Source organism: Protopterus annectens, chromosome 3.part0, assembly GCF_019279795.1.
Source record: "Protopterus annectens isolate FY-2018-M chromosome 3.part0, PAN1.0, whole genome shotgun sequence".
Classification (NCBI taxonomy): domain Eukaryota; kingdom Metazoa; phylum Chordata; order Ceratodontiformes; family Protopteridae; genus Protopterus; species Protopterus annectens.
The window spans coordinates 1,231,649,495-1,231,671,875 of NC_056731.1; positions in this window are offsets into that span (position 1 = coordinate 1,231,649,495).

Here is a 22,381-nt window from a genome sequence, read left to right on the forward strand (position 1 = left end):
CTGTGCTAACACTGTGTTCTGGCATCATAGACAGGTATGAGTCATGCATGGTAGTGTAGTCAGTTTGGCAACATTGACCCCAACCATGAGAACTACCTCTGCCAGGAGTTGCACTGCCAGTTCCATAGTCCTGGCCAAAATGTGGGGGTGCTACCTAAAAGTGATTTATGTCTGCAGGACATGGTCTCCTCATTAGTATGCTCAGCACTATGACCCAGTGGCCTACCATGTCTGTATGTAGACACTGCAATTACTAATGGAGCAGCGTAAGTTGAGCCATTATGAAAAAAGGATCTGGCATAGCCATGTCTGCTAACACCAGAAGATCTATCGGCTCTCTGTCCACATGGACACCCACCCTCTCCCAGCACATGCTCCATCACAGACAGTACCCAAGCCAGTGTGTTATTTATCCTGCCAAAGGAGTACACCACATGGTTCAGGGAGACATTCATGTTAGAATGGATTACATTTAGCACTCACAGTATTTATTCCAAGGCCCTGGTGGAATGTGCCTTCACTATGGCCCTACACATATGTCTGGTAGCACCTAAATATATGCCAGCATCAGAAGGAGAGTGGACAGCAGGCCTCCACCAAGCACCTCTACCAACCTTGCTGTGTGCCACCTCCCCTCAAGATGTTTACAGGCAGAATCAATGAGCTCTGCATTCAGAGTAACCAAACTACCTTGATCAAGTGTCTCACCCTCAACCTGTCCCATGTTGGAGGTCTCTGTTTTATGGGTAAGTGCAGGCATGTTGACTCTATCTGTAATATGGGTGGGGGATGTAAGAGCCAAACTCTCAGGGTCAAACTGATCCTCTGCATCACCAGACTGTGCCTCTTCATTGCCACCATCATCATCAGAGGCTACTGATACTCTGAATTCAGGTGGTAAGAGTTCCAAGGTGCCACTGTCAGGATCACCTATGATAAACAATAAATACAACAAAGAAAAACACAGAATAAAATTGATCAAAGCCTTTTCTTATATGAAAGGTATGTTAAACTATAATAGATGCTAAAGCAACACAAAGATTACTAACAGTTAGACCTGCATCTACCTTATATACAGTAATAACAATAACAAATGTGTGCTCGCCATGTGCAGATAGTCTTGCAGCCTGCAGTCCAGATGTCCCTGCATATAAGGAAGAGAAAGGAAAGAAGGCTAAGTAACATAATATAAATGAAACAAGAAAGAGAGACCAATCCCCTTTACATGTGCAGATTAAAAATTATCTGATACTAAAATCTACTAGCAAATTGAATTCCCTCCCTAAATAACCTCCTCTGTCTCTCAATTACTGCGTCTTCTGACTCACATATATCACTGCTACTACATACAGTATATCAGACATATAAAATATATGCATATAAAGATATATACAGTGAACCTTACAATTATTTTTACTTTGCATATCTGGAAGTTCTGCTTGAGACACTCTGGGTCTGTCTGAGTCAGTCATTCACATCAGCACCAACATCAAAAATTCTGTGTGAACCTTTTGCCAAGCTATGTGGATCCCTGACAGTGGACAGGTACTCCCCTCTTTCACTTAGTGGTGGTTCAATAATAGGGACACCTCCACTAGCCACTTGTTCTCAGGCAACTGCAGCCAATCTACAGCAGGCTGACATTATCTTATAAATTGTCCTGTATTGTATCTAGCAGTAATTTCTCCCATGCCCTCCAACAACTTTGATGTCATTGACCTCCTACTGCCATATCATGTCTCTTGCAGATTGTTCACCTCTACCTTTCCCTAAGATAAGATTAAAGCTTAATGACAATGAAAGGCCTGGATAATGACCTAATTTTCTAACTCAGTGACTCATGGCTTGTGGGGTACAGATTTGTTTTGGGTGCCATATCCATAAAATAAATGAAACAGAAAACAGACACAAAATTAAATGTTTTAAGCAAAATTAGGATGACTGGGAACTTGGTTACATGTCATCCATTATGCACAGAACTATTTAAAGGGTACTGCTCCTTATGACTACACACAAGTTAATACAGCCCCCCCAAAATACAAACTAAAATAACAACATACATAACAGTTCTGTAATGTAGATAACAGCTGGGTAACTAAGCAATACATTGCAGCATTTGAAATACTAATTCACAATGTTAAAGTAAAAATGGAGAAAACTATTATAGTGTCATCTTCACTGATATTGGATGGCAGCCAGGTAGATATAACAATAACATATTCTTTGATGTCACAACAATAACATATTCATTGGATTGCATTTGTCAAAATATCCAATCTTGCTATAAAACTATACTACAATTTTCTGCAATAAATGTTCAGATTCCAAGAAAATAAATCAATGAAATATATGCCTGGCAGTACTGTTTACCAAACCTTGTAATGCAGACAAATAACCAATATACATAGATTGTGCTAACAGTAAAGGATAAATAAAAAAATAGACAGATAAGACAATTGGTTGCATTGGGCATTGCAATTCATCTTTAATATTAAACTAAAAGCATTCTGTAAGAAATGACAACATACCTTGACAACAGAACAGTTTAAAAAGTAATAAATCTCCAATATCAAGCAATATCAAGTTCTCTGGATCAAAAAAGTCTACCCACTATGATATTAGTTCATTAGCTATACAATTACCTTTATATAGTGCAGAGTCATCCCTCTGAGCACTGTGAGTATGAAAATGAGGTGTTAGATCACTAGCATTCCTGAATTCCACAATCTGACCTTAGTTCAGGGAAGGTTATCATGGTATAAGGAGCTACACAATTCCATGCACATGCCCTAACACTGCAAGGATAAGCATTGAGAAGTGTGACCTGCTAATGGCTTGCAGCTGCCTACAATTATTCTGACTGCAGTCAAAATCAGGATTTCACAGTCTCCCCTTTTTGATCTATACTTATTGAAAGTGTGTCAAGGAGAAAAGCTTACCAAAAAGGCTGAAAATACATTGACTGGGTTAGGAAATCAGCATTCGTAACATTGAAAGGCTGTTTTATATGACAAGAGTTACTGTCTCTTACTAATAAATGTGCATATTCAAGGGAATACATTAAGTTCTGATACCATATGCAATAAAAATCAGGTAGCATTATTGTTAGCATAGATAAGGAATGAGAAACCATAAAAAGAAAGGAATACAGCTCAACAGGACAATTTTCATTACTTTCCATGTAACTACTCAAACCAGTAAACTCACACAAAACATCCACAGGCTGGTAAATAGTCAAATGAGCTCCACAAGTCATGCAAAGCCTGTAGTATCCACCTTTTTATTACTGTTGAGTGCTTTTGCCCCAAACAAGGCTTCATCAGAACATAAAATAACATCTACTATTGAACATTTTATACTCATCCCAATTCCTTATCCATCAATAAAAATTCTTGTTTAATTAAACTTCACCAGTTATTTATTGCAACTCAATTAACCAGTTGTCATTATAACCCATTATGTAGTCTTTGTAATACACTCCTGACTGATACCAAGTTATTCAGTCCCGAGAGTCTAGCTGCATTTGACCTCATTTGACATCTTAATTCTTTTTTTTTTAATATTGTGCTATGACCCACCCCTTGGATCACGTTCAATTTTTTTTAGTACCAAAAATCTGTACCTGCTAAAATTATTACACAACTGTAAATGTTTGACTTCTTAACGTCATACACATGTTTGTAAATTCTTTTATGTAGGGATGTGCTAGTTTCCACAGCATAGTAACTTGAACATGCTTGACAAATATCCATCTGTGTTGCAATTAAAATATCCCTTACTGTGTATTTTGCTATCAAATTTTTTTAATTGTATGGGCATTGTAGGCATATCCCACATTTATATGTGTGTTTCTTGATTTTTCTTTCTTTCTTTCTTTCTTTCTTTCTTTCTTTCTTTCTTTCTTTCTTTCTTTACTACATGCTATTAGTTTCCTGTTCTCTGATAAACCCTTGATGTTTCTATTCCTTTTAAAAATAAATGTAGGGCTAGTTCCAATATGTCCCTTAAATCACTGGTTACCCAAAACCAATTGTCTTGAATCACACGTATTACATCATTGACATTCTTTGTAAATGTTAAAACCATTGCTTTTTCATATTCTTGTTTCTTATTTTTAATTTTCTACTCCATTAGTGTTCATTTTCCCTAGCAATAGTTTATATACCCCTTACATTTTCTTCAGAATCACTTAATCATTAAGTATTGGTAAAATACAGCCCTCTGGGTAACCTCTGCCACAATATAACTTTACTAAGTAATTCATTTCCTGCAGAAACAACCCTTCATCTGATGCCATTCTCACCACTCAAACCATCTTCTCTTTCACTAAACCCTTTTTTCTGATGTTCAGGGTGAGAACTATCCAAATATGAGTTTGAAAAAGTCTTTCTTCTATGAATATTCAAATGCCCCGGTGCTCCTGACCCAGTAGCTGCATCTTTTCAATGGTGCTATACCCCTCCTAACCACCTACAACTTGAAAGGCTTGAAACATAGGAAAGGATCTCCCTGCTACAACTATAATACAGAGGATTAACTACCCTTCCCTCAGCAACCTACTTATAAGGTGCTATACCCCTCCTAACCACCTACAACTTGAAAGGCCTGAACCATAGGAAAGGATTTCCCTGCTACAACTATAATATGGAGGATTAACGGTCCTGCCCTCAGCAACCTACTTATAAGGTTAACATTGTGAAGCATATAATTTCTATTTAAAGCCCTGGGTCTACAGCACTGGAGGTGTCCCTAACAATATACTAGTGAAATCCCTAGTATTACTATTTTTTATGGAACCATTTTGTGAGACTAAGCATGCAGCAACAACTTAAACTCATTAAAGTAAGGTGATTACCTATATAAGACTTAGGCTAATCTGGTGTATTTCTACTGCAAATTATATCAAAAACCCTGAAATCAGCTAACTGGTGCATCTAAACTGAAAGAAATACCAGAAAATTAGTTGCTGCATCTAACGTAAAATGTTATCGAGTGAATTCTATTTATAAAGTGAATTCTATAAAATAAAATCCTTTCAGAGGCTTGTAACTTGTCTGTATTAGCCCTGCTCCACTCACCCTCATTGCGCTCAGGCTCGCTCAGCACCCCACCCTGCCCCAATTACCACCCGCCCCTAGTACTGTTACATTTGTACTACTTTAAGCTGCTCCCCATACACTAACCACTAATCACTGCCTCAAACATCACTAAACACCCTGCCCACTCAATCCAATTTATTCTCTCTCTATCCTACTAACCCTGTTAGCAGAATCAACCCTGATAATTGTCAATCCCCTATTACATAATGCAAACAAACAAAACAATACTACTTAACCTACTGCCCCTGCTATTTTTATTCTATCACCTCACTGTCTATGAGCAAAACGTTTTACTACATATCCATTACCCAAAAGCTCAAACAGCCGCCCATGACTTTTCACTCAAGATTACACATTTAACCATCCTCCTCACACCCAGTTTACTGCCCCCAATATATCACCTTTGTAAAGCCACAAAATGCAATCCCAAAGACAAAGACTATATAAAACTAATTAACGAAATCCTAAAGCTTAGAATATCCTGGGGACATTCATCCCAACCCTGTCCCACCTACACCCGATAACCTCCACTCTCCTACCACAACCCCCACAGTCAAACTACTCCTATTTACTCCCACTAGCTCCCTCCTAACATTTCATCTAAATATTAGAAGTATTAACAATAAAATTCCCAACGTGCACGTTTTTCTAGCAACCCACTCCCCAGACATTATGTGTCGTACAGAAACCTGGCTTAAACCAACTACTACTGATAATGAGATAATACCACCAGGCTATAATATACACCAACTAGACCACACCACGAAGAAAGAAGGTGGGATAGCAGTCTTGTACAAAAATACACTAACTGTTAATAGAGAAACAGTACAACCACCCCAATTCAATAATGCAGAACTCCTTATAACCAAACTACAGATTTGCCACAACAAATGCTTGTACATCGTCTGTGCCTACATACCACCAGGTAACAATATAAGTACTCTAGAGGAAATCCTGTATTGGCTAGCCACTACCTATCCCCAAGAAACCATAGTTCTTGGTGAATTTAATACCGATTGGCGTTCCTGCTCATCTAAACTCCCCATCACACCTATAAATTTATCTGGGTTTAAACAGACCATTACCTCCCCCACTAGGATTCATAATCCAACCAATTGGGAAAGTATCCTAGATTGGATTTTAGTCAATAACAAACCCCAGCTGTACACAGCCGGGACTCTCCCTGATGGCCTTAGTGATCATCTACTAACCTATGTCATAAAACACAAGGCAGGTACCCCCCACCAAATCAAATACAAAACACTCAGAAACTAGAAGAACTTTAACCCTGCTATTTTTTAAATGAATTAAAGGCAGTTGACTGGTCAAAACTAAAAAAATCAATCAATAGAAGAGGCCATAGCATATTTCAACACTAACTTCCTAAGCATCCTTAATTCCCATGCTCCAGCATCTGCTATAAAAACTAAATCAAACCCAGAACCATGGCTCACAAAGAAGACCAAGTCAAAAATCAAAACTAGAAACAGAGCCTGGGCCTGCTGGTGGTCAACTAAAGCTCCGTTTGACCATTTAAAATACCGCCAACTCAGGAATTAAACAAAAAAATCTATCATACTAAATAAAAAAAGCTACTACCAAAACCTCTTAAACAAACATCAAAACAGCCCTCAAAAGTTCTGGGCAGGCATAAATCAGCTCATTCATCCAGGTCAGTCTACTACCCCAACCCCTGCTAACCTCACCCATGGTTCCGCAGAGACAATAGCTGGCGCCTATAATAGCTTTTTCACTAAAACTATACAATCCCTAGCAAACCAACTAACCCCCACAAATTCAAACACCAGCTCCAATCACCCTCAAGACCATCCCCAATTTAGTTTCCAACCCATCTCCACCAACTTTATCAAAACACGGTTAAAATTAAAACCTACTACCCTCTCTGCTGACCTCCTCCCTGCAGAGTACCTACAAATAGCTGCAGAGGCCATTGCATACCCCATATCTATACTGATCAATAGAACCTTGTCTGAAGGTACTATCCCCTCCAACTACAGACCAATTGCCATTCTTTCCCCACTAGCCAAAATAATGGAGAAATGCATACTGTTAGAAAAAATATGTATTAGTAATATGCATGCTTAGTGCATTCGAGGTTTAAAAGGGTTAATACATTTATTCTGTTCACACTGCATGAATCTGCACAGCTACTAGAGACATTCCAATCCTGCTTATGTCATGAAATATGCGCAGCTATGATCTGCTTATGCCATGGAAATTAACAAGAAGCATTTAATTTCTGCTAATGTCATGAAAATAATAAGAAGTGTTTTCTACTAGTGTCATGAGACTTAACAAAGAGTTATTGATTTTCTGATTATGCCATGAGAAAGTACACAGCTGCTGAAGCTATTGATAATGAAAACAAAGGCTGCTTGAAAGTATAAACCGTAGTCAGCATTACTTGTACCTAAGCTAGAAATGTACCTTGAATCTAGGTAAAATGTAACACATATATATTAGAACTGCACAACTGAAGAATAGAAAGATTGTAGTGGGCTAAAAATAAGCCACAAGGCCAGGTTGTTTTTCTCAAATGTTTTTGTAAATCAACAATAATCCAGTCATGTCAGCAGGAAATCTAAGTAGCATTTTCTATGTAACACATAGTGAGTTTTAAATCTGAACATGTCAGCAGGAAATCTAAGTAACATTTTCTGTAGAGTAATACAGAAAGATGTGTCTAACTACGTCAACAATAGAAAAGTAACATTTCATAGAATTGTATAAAAGTAGCATACTGCCCATTAGTAATTTAGACAAATCCTGTATTTGCATGCTTTGTCTCCTTGCTGCAAGTAATAAAGGGTGCCATACTTGAACCTTACATGAATTGGTCTTTGAAGTTTTTTTCCTTTGACACATACATAAGCAATTAATGCAATACCTTATACAGAACAACCTACTGTCCAACTCCTAGTATGGTTTCAGGCCACATCTCAGTCCCACCTCTGCCCTCCTTTCCTTTATTAATGCCATAAACCAAAGCAGGAATGATAATAGTATATCCACTGCCCTCTTTCTTGACGTATCAAAAGCCTTTGATATGGTCAACCATGAACTCCTCATTCTCTCTCTGAAGTCTATTTCTCTGAACAGGCACACAATCCAATGGTTACAATCCTACCTGACTGGCAGACAACAGGCAGTATTATGGCAGGGCAAATTATTCAGCCAACTACTTCTCAAACTTGGCATCCCTCAAGGCTCTATACTAGGACCACTACTCTTCTCTATTTTCATCAATAACCTCCCACCGCTATCCCTAAAACCACCTGCATTCAATACACAGATGATTCCACTCTCATCTGCTCAGTCACCTCCCCATCTGACCTACAAATCTTAACCCAAAGCACATTTAACACCATTAAAAACTGGCTGTCCAACCAACGTCTACTGCTGAACCCCAATAAAGCTAAACTTCTTCTCTTCACCCCCACTAGTAGAGCCATCCCATGCTCTTTCACTGTTACATCCAACAATTGTACCACTATCTCCCCAGATACAGATACTAAACTTGTAGGGGTCATTATAGATAATAATCTTAAATTTGACCTACAGGTCAACAAAACTGTGCAGACCATCAATAAAAAACTTGGATCACTGTACAGAAACAAGTCATTTTTAACCCCACTGGCTAGAATTGCAGTAACCTGGTCACATCTACTCTCTGCTCTTATTTATGCCTCTCAAGTACTCTCAAACCTAAATACAACTTAACTGAATAAGCTCTCCCATAGCTATAACCATATTGCCAGATTCGCCTCTAACTCCACCAATAGAACCCATCACTGCCAAAACCTGAAACAACTAGGGTGGCTAGAACTCCCCTGCTTAATTCAACTAAATCAACTCTTAGTAGCCCACAAAATTCGTAACCATCCTGAAGATACCCCCTCACTCTCAAATATTATAAAGCCATACAACAACTTGAGGTCAGTACGATCTGCCGACAAACTAATAACCCAAACCTACAAAGCTAACAATTCAGCTGGTGAATCTCTGTTTGCCGACTTTGCTGACAAAACCTGGAATTCTCTACCAAACCATACAACCCTGCAATCCTCCTTAAGTCTTTTCAAAAAAAGCATCAAACAGTATTTCAAAGTCAACTGGCTTTGTCCATGTGCCTACCCTGACTAAGCTGTAAAATGAACTCATATCTGCATAATACCTTAACTCAGCTATTTACTGTACCAGTCTGATGAGTTCTGCTTTAATGTGTCTGACCATGTAAACTGTGAATCCCTTTGGGAACACCACTAAAACATTGTATAGGACTCTTTGTCTTACATTTTCTATGTAACTAACTTGATGTGTAATCTTTGTAATTATTGACTAGTGGAGCTTTTTCCCCGGGCCTCTGCCGAAAATGGACATATATCCAGTTGGACTATCCCGGTAAACAAATGTAAAATAAATAAAAATAAATAAATAAATATTCAACATAAAATGCTGATTGCCATAATCTTTTAATATTTGCATGTCAAGATAGTTCAATGATATCTCAGAATAGTTGTATGTAAACTTTAAAAAGGGCATGGTGCTATTAATATGACTAAAAAAATATGCAAACTTTCAGTTGTTCCTGCCCAAAGTAAAGATACGTCATAAAAACACATGAAATATTTAGAAATACAATTCATATAATCAGAACAAAATATGAAGTGCTTTTCCCAATAATACCTTATAATGTTCCAAAGATAAGGGCACACCTCACCCCCATAGCGACTCCTGATTTTTGGATGTGGTATTCCCCTTCAAATATTATAAAATTAAATTCTTGCCCAATTCCAATTTCATCATTTCCATTACAATTTCAATTGTTCTATTAATTAAAACTCGCATTCAGTTAAAACTTCTCCAAACCATTCAAGCCAAATCAAATGTGAGATCACAGAAAAAAGGCCAACTGCATCCATAGTAACAAAAAGCACATTATTAGAGAAGAGGTCCTGTGATAATGTTTAAAGAAAATGCCAAGAGTGTTTTAATATGTTCTTATGCAGGAACCAAACATTTTTAATTTATGGTCTATGAATTTGCCCAGGGGTTCAGTTTTTGAACATCTTGAATCAAAAACTGCCCATAGTGGGGGATTTAAAACATTTTTTATGAATCTTCGGAATCTTAAAGAGCATTAGAATTTGAGGGTTTTCTACATAGAAAAGATCAAATACCATTTTTGAAATGTCTTCTTGGAGGATTAATTTATTGAAATACAGAGCAATATTTTTGTATGCAACATTCAATTCAATGATAGAGGAAATTTCATACATAGCATCATTCATTAACAAATTAAACATCCTATTCAAATAGTCCTCTTTTGTCATTAAAACAATCCTCCCACCATTGTCTGGTTTCATCACTCGAACATTTTCTTTTCTGTTTAGTGAAGGGCAGATGGTTCAAGAATGGCAACAAAGGAAGGGTTGTTTCTGAGGGAAATAAATGACTTAGTTAAGTTATTTTGTGAGAGGTTGCCCATTGGATTTTATTTTACCAGTACTTGATAAAGTGATTCTGAAGAAAGTTCCAGGGGCATATACATCACTGCTAGGGAAAATGAATGCTAATCGGGTAGAAATTAAAAATAAGGAACAAGAGGGATAGGAAAAAGCAATGGCTTTAACATTTACAAGGAATGTCAATGACATAATTAGTGCGATTCAAGACAATTGGTTCTGGGTAACCAGTGATAATGATTTTAAGATACATATTGAAACTAGCCCTTCATTTATTTTTTAAAAAAAATAGAAACATCAACGGCTTATTAGAGAATGGGAAACTGTCAGCATGTACTGAAGTAAGAAAGATCAAGAAAGGCCTACATAAATGTAGGATTTGCCCACAATGACTATACGGTACGGAAGTGGAAACTATACAATTGAAAAATGTTGATTACAAAATACACAGTAAGGGATATTTTAATTGCAACACAGCTGGTGTGGTATATTCTACTATTTGTCAAGCATATTCAATTTACTATGTTGTGAAAACTAGTAGAGCCCTACATAAAATAATTTATGAACATTTGTACAACATTAAGAAGGGGGACTTGAACAATGCTTTAGTCAAAATTTACAGTTACATAATAATTTTAGCAGGCACAGATTTTTGGTACTGGAAAAATTTGAACGTGATCCAAGAGGTGGATAATGGTACACTGTTATAGAAGAAGAGTTAAGATGGCAGCTGAGATTAAATGCAGCTAGACTCCTGGGACTGAAAGATATGGTATATCAGGAGCATATTACAGAGATTACATAACAGGTTGTAATGACAACTGATTAATTGTATCGCGATAATGAATGGGTGAAGTTTAATTAAATACAAATTTTTATTGGTGGATATGGAGTTAGGATGCATATAAAATGTTCAATAGTGCATGTTATTTTATGTTCTGATGAATTCCTGTTTGAGACAAAATCACTCAAAAAATAAAAAGGTGGATAATACAAGCTTTGTGTGATTTGTGGAGCTCATTTGTTGTTTTGTGTGAATTTTCGTTAGTTTCTATTGAATTTTCAATGTGACTTGATACAATATCACATTTTGATTACATCTAAATAATTTATTCCTTGCTATTATATGTCATAGTCTCTCATAAACATGTGAAATGATTAGAAAAGATGGTTTGATAGTTCAAACCCATGCAGGTACCTGTTGCAAGTCAAAAAGATGAAGAAATATCAGAACTGTACATTTAAAGTACTTGCTTCAAATTTTTTTTATTATTACTTGATTGTTTGCACATCATTTATTCTTAGGCTCCATTGCCTGGCAGCGATCAGTAGCAGTGATCAGAAGTTCACTTCCCAAGTTAAAAACTGACAAATTTAATTTGGAATGTCATCAATAGCACAAGTGAGCTTTTCTCATCATTCTGGACAGTAATGAATGAAGAAATGCATGCTGTCCAACATCTGTCTCTGTGGTATGATGTGTGAATGCATTAAACTTAAGAGAAACAGTAGAAGTGTTGCAGGATTTGAAACTTGTTCACAGAGCATGTAAATGTGGGAGGTCACAATAAATATTGGCACTCATTTTGGTGTATGAATCTGTTGACGTAGGGCACTCAAGTTCGGTGAGTATTGACAAAAGCTGGAAAAAGACACATGATATCATATAAAATTATGCCATGACTGTGTGTGCAGTGTGAATAAAATGAAAGCATTTCTGTTGCTCCCTGCCCCCTTTTCCATTTCTATGGCATTACCTAAAGTCTTGATATTGTGTGACATAATTGATAGTAGTGATGTGGCAAGATGTGCCAATGTAATGCAGTATCAGTGCTGCTCGTCATATATACTTTAAATCATTTTGTGATCATTAAAGTTGGTATTTACCAAATTTTTGTAAGTGTTTTACTAAATATCACCTTCTACATTTCATCACTGCTTGGCAGCACTCAATCGTGTTTCACACCTTAAAGAAAAAGAGTGTAAAAATTTAGTTTGGCTTATCTTCACTTGCACAGATAAGCATCGTGTTGGTGAGCAGTTGTCAGCATCCTGGATAGTAATGACTGCAGATACTGCATGTGACAAATGTCCATATCTATAGCACAGGGTGTAAATGAAGTGAATGTGAGAAACAAGAAAGATGATGCAGTATTTGAATCTTGTTTACAGATCATATTTCAATTATTGCCAGTATGTGTTTTCTTTATCTTTAAATGTGTAATCTACATTTGTGTGATGCTTGCCAGTGCAAGGTTCACTACTGAAAGAAAAAAGTGAACATTTTAAAATCAAATGTCTTATTTAGTGCAAACATGCCTGTCAATGGTGCACTTTCATCAGCACTACGGACAGTACTGAGTGATTAAATTCCACATCTCAGAGAACTATCCTTGCAGCACAATGTGTAATTGAAGTGAAGTGAGAGAAATAAGAGAAGTAATACAGGGTTCAAATACAATTAATTATCAGTTTTACAAATGGTGATATGAATACATATATGCATACATTTATTTTTATCACTGCCTTGTCATGTAAAACTCCATTATTCTCAGTATTGCTAACAGCATGAAAGCTATTGTCTGCCCACTTTTATATTATTTGTCATTAATTACAAGTCTAATAATGTTTTCCACAAACTGCATTTCTGATATTTTAAGGAGATGTGAGGATGAATGCGTCAGCTGAAATCACTTCTTGCTCTGGTCATTGTACCTGTATCCATTGATGAATTCAATTTACTGTCAACTTTATTCTCTCTCATATATATTTTTCCTAATGCCTTTTGTATTTACTCTCCTAGCAGCAGCATGCAGACATGTTTTGCTGCCTAACTTTGGTCATTGCTACATATACCCATTGATTGAATTTAATTTACTGTCAGCTTTATTCTCCCTCATATATTTTTTCTATGCCTTTTGCATTTGCTCTCCAGTCAGTAGCATGCAAACACAGTTCACTGCCTAATGAAAAAAAAACTGAAAAATTTAGTTTAGGTTGACTTCTATAGTGCAAACCAGCCTGCCAGCACTGCTTGGCTGTCAGCGCTATGGATAATACTCAGTGAAGAAAATTGACCTGTTGGATAACTTTCTCTGTAGCACAAGGTGTAAGTGCAGTGAATGTAGAGAAAAAGATGGCTGATGGATGGTTTCAATCCACTTATTTGATAATTTTACAGATGTGGTCTGCATATATATTAAATCACATTTTGTGATACCATTGTGTTGTTCTTTAAAAATCAACTATTGTCAGTATTGTTAAGAGCACATGAGCTTTTGTCTGTCTACATTATCATTATTTGTCATTAAATACAATAATTTGTTGCACAAAAGACATGTCTAATGTTACAAGGAGATGTGTATAGTGTGTGTCACTTGAATGCACTTCTTGCTCTGGGCATAGCTGGATATATCCATTGACTGAATTAATTTTACTGTCAGCTTTTTCCTTTTGCATGATTTTTTTCTCATGCTTTTGCCATTTGTGCCATACTTGGCAGTGAGCAACTGTGGTTCAGTGCCAAAGCAAAAAAGTCAAACATTTAGTTTAGGCTGTCTTATGTAGTGCAAACACAGCTGGCAGAACTCTTACTTCAGTACTCAGTGGAGAAATTCCACCTCTCACTTGACTATGTCTATGGCATGAGGTGTAAGTGCAGTGACCTTAGATAAAGAACACAGGTAACCAAGAGTTGTAATCCAGTTAAAAGTTACTTTTACAATGGGTGTCAGATTCTCATTTCTCACACAACATTTTGATTAGGAATGTAAAACTAAAGACAAATGAGAATGATAACATTTACTGCAAGCAATGTATCAGTAATGCTTTTATAACTAAATTTTTCTGTGTAGCACACATCATTAATGCTTCGCATATAACCTCAAGCTAGTGTATGTATAGTTTCTTAACATGACAATGATGATATTTAACTTAAAATGCACTTGCATATGTATGATGGGCACAATAGTTATGCTATAATCATAGGTTCATAGGTGTGTACTAGGCTAATGACCCTGGGGCCTTTACAAGCCTAGCCATAAGAGTACCTTGGCAGAGTGCCACCCAACCTTAGTTCCCAGTGCCTCTGTTGAGTACAGCCACTGGTGTTATTCCCTAAGGTGAATTTTCTGTTTCCCATCCATTCATCAAGATTTTTCTTGAAGTGGGTTAGTGAGGAGCTCTGCTTGACATGTATGGGAAGTCTGTTCCATAGAATGGGCTGTCTCTGGGTTATGAACCTGTCCCTCCAGCATGTTCTGTTAATTGTGGTAATGAGGTTGAGGTCTCTGGAGTGTGTGGTGTGGAGGCATTGGGATTCCTTTATATGTAGTATTTCTAACAGAGCTGGGTCAGATATGGCTTTGTAAGTCAAGCAGAGATCACCTCTAAGTAGGTGATATGAGACAGAGAATAGTTGGAGTTTTTTGAGTCTGTCCATATAGAACAAGTTTTTAAGGCCTAGGATCCTCTTTCTGAGGTATTTTTGCAGCCTCTCCAGTTGTTGCAGATATCTAGTGAGGTACATGCCAAATGGGGAATTGTACTCGATGAATGGCCTAATGAGGGAAGAGTAGAGGGAGACAATGACCTCTTTCTTCCTGGATGCAAAACCCTTAGTAATGAGGTGTGCCACATAGAAGGACTTTCTGACCACAGTGGCAATGTGGTGATCAAAAGAGAGGTTGCTGTTAACCTGTGTTCCCAGATCTCTTAGAATGTCTTCTGTGTTCAGTGGACTGCCATCAGTGTGGTAATTCATGGGAACCAGGTTTTTCCCAAAGGGGATGACAACACATTTTTTGGCATTGAGCTTAAGGCCATGGTTCTGACACCAGTCTTGTTCACAGTGAGGCCATACTGTAGAATGTCAAAATCACTTGGGGGTTAATAATAGCTCCCAACTTGCAATCATCTGCATACTTTGTCAGCCAGAGTCCCTTTGTGTTGGCCTGGACTTCAGAGAAGTAGATACCAAACAGGAGAGGACCCAGGACCGAACTCTGTGGGACTCCACTTGTAACTAATCAGCAGTCTGACTTGGAGTCAGCTACTTTCACACTGTGGGTTCTATCTGTGAGCCAGTTTGCAACCCACCTAGTGATATAGGGGTTGATGCAAAGTTTAGTGAGTTTTTATGTGATTCTTGAGTGGGTAATGGTATCAAAAGCCTTGGCCAGATCAAGGTAGGCTATATGAACCACCTTGCCTTCATCCACAGCTCTGATGACTGACTCAAAGAAGTCAACCAAGTTGAGCAAGCATGAATTACCCTTCACAAAACCAAACTGTGTGGGATCTAGAGTTTGGAGATTCCCATAATCCTTGTTTATTAGGTCCATGATGATGTGTTCCATAGCTTTGTATATCGGACTCGTCAGTGTAATGGGGCAAGTCACTCCTCCTTTCTTGAGAGGAATTACTGTAGCAGTGTGCCATTCGGCAGGGGCAAAGTCTGAGGTGAGGCTGTGCTTGAACACAGCCCACAGGTGAGATGCCAGTTCACTCTGTAGTCCATGTAGAACACAAGCAGGGATATTGTCAGGTCCCATAGAAACTGTATTCTTGGCCTTGGCTAGTGCTGTTTTAAACTGTGCAGCAGTAATACTGGGTGCCTGGCAATCTACTGGTATTGTGACTGGTCTTTTGAGGGGGAGAGGAGGTTAAAGTTGGCACTGAATCTGTCGGCCAGTATAATGGCAATATTTGTTGGCTCAGTATAGAAGGTACCATTGGGCAGTAGCTCAGAGCAAATCTGGGTATCGCCATGGAGATTCTTTACATAACTATAGAAGGCTTTGTAGGTGTCTTTACTATCAGCTGCAATTCTGTTTTCATACCTAGTTTTAGAGGATTTGATAAGGGATCTCAACTTTTTGTTGAAGCAGATAAGGGAGTTTTTCCAGTTTTGGGACTTCACCTTATTCCACATCAGTTTCCTCCTTCTGTTGTAGAGTTTGTTTATGGCAGTGAACCACCAGATTGGCTTCCTTTTTTTGGAAGAGAGTGTCTATTGGGTATGGAGAGATCCATGCATTTGTGTACGTGTTCGTACAGTGCATTGGTGTATGATTCTGCAGTCGTGCAACTATTATCCATTTGATGTGGGTGCCGTGAAGTTAGCCACCTCTGTTTTTAGGATCCCAAAGTTAGCTTTGGAAAAGATTTTCATGATGGTCACCTTTGCTGGAGGGGTGGGAGGGATGTGGATTTCCAACGTAATTAGTTTGTGGTCAGATCTAATCAGGGAGGAGCTGACTACTGGTGTAGAGCAATAGTCACCCATGTTAGTAAAGACCATGTCAAGGATGTTGCTACCTCTAGTGGGGGTAAGAACGAGCTGGTCCAGGGCATTGGAATTAATGAACTCCAGAAAATGTTGGGCAAGTGTATTGGTACATGAGTAGTTTACCCAGTTAATGGAAGGGGTAGTTGAAGTCGCCTAGTAAGAGAGTGTTAGGTTGGACCCTAATATTCTCCAGGGTGCTTAGTAACATGGAGTGCAAGTCTTAGGACATGGATAGTGACCTATAGCAGGCTATGACCTGAATTGCTGCCTTACCCAATGTTAGCTGCATCTGAAGTATCTCTGATGCGTTATGTTGTGCTACCAGTCTGGAGGTGTGTGTATCCTTTATGAATATGGCGACACCATCACCTTTGGAGCTTCGGTCTAAGTTCTGGGGCTGAAAGGTGTGGAATGAGTTATAGCTTGGTAGTGCAGGGATGCTTTCTGCTGCCTTGAACCAGGTCTCTGTTACAGCACAAATGTTGATGTTCTCCATTTTAAGGAGTGCCTTGAATGAGTGCATTTTGAGATTTAGACTTCTAACATTGACAGCATGACCCTCAGATTTCATTTGTTTGTAGCTGTTACAGTGGTAATTTGGTCTTTGGAACACCACCTAAAGAAGGCACTATAGGGGTGGAAAGAGCCTTGGCCAGTATCCGGAAGCCCGGGGTGACAGATCGAGGTCTGTCAATCATGTCATCCCAGGCAGACAGATACTGGATCCCCTTAGAATGATACCAGAAACTTAGCCAATTGTTAAAATCAATCATTTTCTACTTGTACTGTGGTATCATTCTGGGTGATGGTAGGATGATGCTAAGGGCTAGCATCATACCCTCCTGGGCTACATAATCCAAGAGCTCCTCCGTGTCTCTTTTCATGTAGTCCTGGGAGGTACATCTCAGGTCATTCACACCCACATGTACAATGACAGAGTCATATTTGTATCTGTTGTTGAGTGACCTGAGTGCATGCATTATTTGTCAGTTCCTGGCACCTGACTGGCAGCTGACTTTTACTTTCTCCTTATTCAACCTAGTGAGTGGGACATCAGTGTGCCTCACCTTTGAGTCACCTATGACTAGTGTGTTGGGCATGCTGTTTTGCCTTAGGGGCTTTAGTTGAGTGGCACACTGTTTAGGAAATTTAAGTGTCTCATGATTAGTGTTGTGTTGTGGTGGTCAAGTGCATTTCTGCCTTGGAGGGCTCTGCTGCTTTGGTAGATTTTTATCGAGAGCCTCAATGAAGGTGGGTGTGTGGTTTGTGTTTTTATGTGAAGGCAGTTCTGGTGTGCATTCAGGAGGGCTATGTGTTCCATGTGGTGTGGTGCAAGTGTTGACCTTCTCCTCTTGACCAGCTATTCCGGTCTTGGCTGGAGAGTATCTGGCTTCCAATTTGAATATATAAGTGCATCTCTCGCAAGTCTGAGTGCTGGAACATAAGAGGAGAGGGTTGCTGGTGTACATGAGGCAGTTGCTACATTGCTTCAGGACACCCAAGTTTACCAGGTCAATAGGAGAAAACACAGGGAACTGACATTTAGACATGCCTGGCAGGATGGGCATTGATAATAAGTACTAGATCTGTTTCCTTGTAGAACATTTAGTGCTGGTAGCACTTGTGTGCTACAATAATTGCTACAAGAAGTCTGGTAAAGTGCTAGACTAATAAGCTAGTATAAGTGCAAGAGAGGAGAGAACTAGTGGATCTAAGGGAAAATTGAAGAGCAGGCTCTGGCACCACTCAGAAGCTTGCAAACAGTCCTGGATACAGCAAGCTTGTATCTGAACTAGACTAGTTACAGGAAAGGACGGAAACAAGAGCAAACATGGGCTTTTAAACCAGAAAGTTGACAGAGATGGAAAAACTGCCCAAATGGCCAATAATCTACAATTTCTGGGCCAAGAACCACTCCACTTGTGGTAGATAAGCCATCTAGTGCTTACCACTCCTACTAATAAGCTAGAAGACTTTATCCCATGGGTTCTAGTCCCCACTGGAGCAAGGGAATTTCAACAATGTGTAAGTCCCTACATCAACATATGGCACAATTAATCCTATTTATCCTTCCAGGCAACAAGTGCTACAAGCCAAACCATCACGCATGTCAATTCCATGTTTCCCACCTTTAATGTTATTTGATGTAAGTAGTGACCATACATCTGCCAATAAATCAATATGCTTTCAACTGCACAAATGCAGTTGGAAGGCTGTGCATCTTTCCACATGACCTGTTGCATGTGGGATTTGAATTGGGCACCAGTTCAAACATATATTGTTAGCTTCCCTTCTGCAGACATGGCTGTCAATGGAGATAATGGTGCTAAATCTAGAGCACAAGGGTGAAGTGCTACATCAAAATGCTGTTGCTGTGAGATTAGACTGGGTCTCAGTATAAGGCTGAAGATTGTAATAGATTGGCCAAGGTTGTCTCCAGTCCAACTGACATTCCATGCACTGCAGAACAATGTTGTTGCCACTACAGTGACCTTATGAAGCACATGCAGGATCTCCAAAAGTTGATGGGAGGCTGAATTTAGGTCTGCAAACACTCCTCAGTTGTGTAAATATACTGAACAATAAACTGTGTATGACATGGCATTAATTATCTATCCAGTGAGCACTCTCTCTCTCTCTCTCTATATATATATATATATATATATATATATATATATGTAAAAAGCAATGTCCCAATGACCAAGTTGAATATAAAAAACACAAACCCAAGAGGCAGTAAAGATGTCCAAGTAATGTATAATTCAAGTCCTTGTCGAAATATAAGTTCCAAAACACATGCAGTAAGAAAGAATCACAGTTTATTGCAGAAGTAATCGTAAGCGCTTTCACGGACTTCACTATCCGCTTCCTCAGACGATACTGTTACAAAAAGCACATCCCTTTAAATACAAACATTACCTCCTCACAATTTACTAATTATCCAATTAAGCATAAAACTAATAAAAGTTCTTATAATAAAAATTCACAATTAAATAACAATTGTTTTATAAAAAATGTTAAAAGTAATAATAAATGACCACTAACAAAACCAAAACAATAAACATACTTGTTAGCAGCTTATTATAGTTTGTTTTATTTTATTTTCCTAGAGTTCAAGGCGGGCTTTATAGAAACTGTATCATTAAGGCCCCTCCCTCTATGGTCACCCAACCGCAGAATCCATTTAAGCTCTGCATGTTCAGTGTCATTAACAATGTTACCTATCCGTATACTGGGTGGTTGGACATGTAAAATCTGAAACAAAAACATATGGGTAGGGCCATATTGAACCACATGCTTTGCTATGGCATTGTATTCTTCTTTTCTATTAATGCTATAGATATGGTCCCTAACTCTTTCTCGCAGGGATCTATTTGTCTTGCCCACATAATAGCAGAAACATGTTGTACAGTGGGCAATATAGACAATATTTCTGCTATTACAATCTCCCTGCGTTCTGAGCTGCCACAAATATCCTGTATCAGGGTGTTTGTAGAACCTCGATTCATCAACATATTTACAATATGTACATTTTCCGCATTTCCTGGTCCCTAAGAAAATATTGTGCATACTCTCATATGGATTCTGTCGTTCATTTGGATAACAAAGAGACTGTTTTAAAGTTTTACAATTTTTGTAAATGAATGTGGGTTCATTTCCCACTAATTTATGTGTCTCATCATCCACTAATAAAATGTGCCAGTTATTATTCACTATCTTATGTATCCTACTAATATTGGCACAATATGGTATCACTATTGATGGGTTATTGTCCCATCGTCTGAGGAAGCGGATAGTGAAGTCCGTGAAAGCGCTTACGATTACTTCTGCAATAAACTGTGATTCTTTCTTACTGCATGTGTTTTGGAACTTATATTTCGACAAGGACTTGAATTATACATTACTTGGACATCTTTACTGCCTCTTGGGTTTGTGTTTTTTATATTCAACTTGGTCATTGGGACATTGCTTTTTACTTGTTCATTGGGCTTTGGAAAGAGGCAGTAAACAACATGGAGTGTTCAGGAGGAACGAAAGGAAGTGTGCTCAATAATAGTTTGAGAAGCTTATTAAGCACCAACGAAAATCCCCTTATGAACACCAGTTCGCTAACAGTACCAGAGGTAATACCTTTCAACTCTGATAATGATGTATTAATAAGAAATCTTAAGCGTGACATCGAAAACAATGTATTTAAATTTAAGCGGTTGCAAAATCAACGCTATCATTTGGAAGCAAGTCTGAATCTGAATATTATCCCCCGAGGTCTAAGAATATTAACTATGCCTACGTTTGGCAATCAATATCCAGAACTTTTAACTAAATGGCAACAACTTAATATAAGTACCAGCAGAGCCTACATGGAGTTAATTCTGAATTTCTTCCAACCGATAGAACTTAGTTTAAAGGAAGAAATTATTCAGCAACAGGGGGAATTGTTTAACTTGTACGGAGAAGGTCCAACGGAAGTATTTTTACAAGATATAACGGAGAAAATATCCCGTTATGAAGTCAAGCTTCTTGATGTTAAAAAAAGAAAAATACTTAGAGATCTGGATGATTTTAAAAATCAAAATGTATTTACTTGGCCGAGAAATGTTGCTGTGAATGTAGCTACCAACAACATCAATCAACGTCCTCAACGTACGATGACATCACGCACGTACGCTGATTCGACTCGTAATAGTGCTACTAGCCTACAAGCAACTGGAACAAAAGGAGGTGAACCTTTGGGGAAGCCAGAAGGAGTGTTGACTACAACAAATACGAGCAATTCAATAGATGCCAGTGTTAATAACATGGAAACTGTATTGTCGCCACAATTGCCAGCTTCCACTTATTCCACACCTAAAGAAGTTTTAGTTGGGGCCGAGATGAACGGGGAAATCAATACAAACAGTAATGTACGCCCAGCACCTGATGTACGACGAAAAATTTTGGCAGATACATCCAACACAGTTGACCCGTTGGCTTTTCCATTGCCTTTCAGGGCAACAAGGAAAAAATCGTTGGAAGACAACAATCAACGTGGACAGAAGCGCAAAGAGATGGTACAAGCCCCACAGGTGCGTACAATCAAGAAAATGTGGACAACAGAAACTTGATTTGGAATCTTTCCAAACGCAATCTAACAGTATCAGAATGCTCTTTATTAAATAAAGGTTTGGGATTTATTCCCACTACCTGCATTGACATTAGTGAGACGATTCTAGCGATACGCATGTTTACACGTGATGTTTCTTTAAAACTTTCTTTGCAACAGAATAATGAAATATACCAAAAAAAGTTTAAGAAAAAGAGTAATTATGTTCCTATAGCGCCCCCCAATATTGAAATTTTCTTAAAAGCAGTTGAAAAGGATATATATGAAGATTCTTTGTTTATGAGATCTGAGGGTATTAATAACTTAAACAAACAGGAATGTTTAGCCCTACGCAGTTTACAAGAAGATGAAATTATTATTATTAGACCTTGTGACAAGGGGGGGCTTGTGGTAATGTTGGATA